This window comes from Octodon degus, unplaced genomic scaffold, assembly GCF_000260255.1.
Source record: "Octodon degus isolate 3935 unplaced genomic scaffold, OctDeg1.0 scaffold00143, whole genome shotgun sequence".
Classification (NCBI taxonomy): domain Eukaryota; kingdom Metazoa; phylum Chordata; class Mammalia; order Rodentia; family Octodontidae; genus Octodon; species Octodon degus.
The window spans coordinates 5,694,138-5,696,465 of record NW_004524719.1 but is presented as its reverse complement, the minus strand read 5'-3'; the positions used below and the strand labels follow the sequence as shown (position 1 = coordinate 5,696,465).

General features: G+C 40.2%; 1 pseudogene; it reads right to left on the bottom strand.

Moving 5' to 3' along the window:
- Positions 1 to 1,744: 1,744 nt before the first annotated feature.
- LOC101568344 lies at positions 1,745 to 2,116 on the bottom strand (annotated as a pseudogene).
- Positions 2,117 to 2,328: the final 212 nt, after the last annotated feature.

Below are 2,328 nucleotides of genomic sequence, written 5' to 3'. Positions count from 1 at the left end.
CAAATAATGATAACTTTGCAGTGAGTGTGAGAGAAGAGTTAAACTGTGGTCCAAAATATAAATAATTCACTAATGCCTTGACATACTGTGTGTTTAGAAATGGGATACTTAAAGCAGATGTTAACAAGGACTGAACACAAGTGTTAAGGGCCTTCACCATGTGACTGATCTGCCTTCACAACTATGCAGTAGAACTGACCGTGGGCAGTGAGGTGTAGCCCAGGGACCAGTAAAGGTGAGCCCATGCACATCTGCATAGCCAGAGCAAGCTTTCACCTGCGGAGCAATTAAAGTTGTCAAATGTGTTGAAACAGCTTGTCCTAAGCTGGTCATGGTTGTGTTGTTATTTCAAGGAACTGACCGGAAGTGAACCGCTTAGACCTAATATTTTGGATTGGAAGACTAAAACAGGAATGATTTGTAAAATCCAAATGGCAACTCTGCGTTGAAAGTGCTGTGCCTTCATTATTGTATCATGACTATGTCAGGGTCTTGTCCTTACTTTCCTTAAATCTGAAGCAACATAGTTGTAAAAAACTTAGAGGTATGTAAACTTTTCTACTGGCCTTTGATAAGAGGAAGCATGGCTGAACACATTAATATCAATTGAAAAGCTTGAATTTATGCTGCTATGTTCAAATATGTAATTAAAATTATTCTGTAAAATGATGTCATTATCCCTCAGGACATATTTGACTTGGGTAACTTTCTGTGGCTCTTTTGAATTGCAGTTATATTATTATCCATCTTCAGTATGTGCTTATAGTCCTAAACATAAATCTAGTTTTTAAAATGAAAGTTTAACTTAATAATTCATTGATTTCTTGTGCTGCTGAAATGTTTGCAGCTTGGCACCTTTTCATTTGCAAAACTCTTATTTTCACTTCTGACTTTTTTTCTGTGTAATAAAGAACTTTTTCACAGATACATATAAAGCATTAGTCTCTTTATAAAATGGTTTGATTTTGTTCATGTTCTATGGAGCAATAGGAATGACACAGTAGTACACTATAGTATCTCTCTTTTTAAAAAAATTTAAATGTGGGGGCCGGGGAGATGGCTCAGTGCAATGAGTGCTTCCCTGGCAAGCGCAAAAGGCCTGAGTTCAATCCCCAGTTCTGCAAGCGCAAAGGTCTGAGTTCAATCCCCGGGTCTGCAATAAATAAATAAATAAATAAATAAATAAATAAATAAATGTGTACTAACTTTCAATTTAGATTTTCCTACGATTATTTATTATGTATTTTAAGTAAAATTTCAAAATATTTCTGGAAGCTGTGTACTTTGAAGCTATGAATAGCTATGTCTATATTTATCTGCTCTCATTTACCTTAGACAAATTGATCTACTTTATTAAATTTATTATTAAATCATATATTTTTACAATATACAACCTCCACGAAAAGCTGAACTGAAAGTGACATTTTGACTGTCATAGAGGCCAGTGAAGAATAATGTCTACATTGTTTAATTAAACATGTTAAAAATGTGATCAACATTTTTGGAAAAAATCTTTGGGGGTGGGGTAGGATGCTTCATTGTTTTGATCGATCCTCCCAGTCATTATAGATATCGCCGCACTGTTGCTAAGAAATGCATGCTTCGTGTAAAGCATTAAAAGAAAACAAAAACATACAAACTCCAAGGCTGAGATGGCTGAGGTCTCAGCTCAAGTATCTCCAAGTATGTTGGACATGTCCATACCTTGACCTTTCTGTGTGTTACTGCTTAGTTGTTTTCCAGATCACTGCCATTCTCCGCTCATGTGCTTCTGTGGTGCAAGTTTTTTGTAGGGCCGGCTTTCTTCGGAGCGGAATCCTGGGATGCACGTGCTCCCCTGGCCCTCTAGGTGCAGCCTGACGTCTTTGACCTCCGGGGCGCTGGACTTCCGGTGCTGAGCAAGCTGGCTGGCTGCTGTCACCTCACTCTTGATAAAGTCTTCAGGGATCTGCTGCAGCATGTCCTCCACATCTCCATCCACCTGTTCATGAGGGTCCACTGCTCTTACTAAGTCCTGTAACATCTTCTTAGTCAATACCTGATTGTTTTCAGGGCTAAGACGACCTCCTGTCCCAGGAGTCCCAGATATCTTTACCACTGTGGTGCTCCTGGCCATGGAGCCCTGTGGAGGGGTGCAGGTTGGTTCCCGTTTTATGGATGAAAAAACTGGAGAGGCTGACAAGTGCTCAGGGCCCAAACTTGTTCCTAATCTGCTGAGCTTTGCACTTCAGCTCATACAGCGTATCGAGATCCTGCTTCCTTTCTGAGCTGCGAGGACCAGGGCCAAACAAAGGCAGCAGCGTCTATCCCCCCATGACCTGCGGAGAC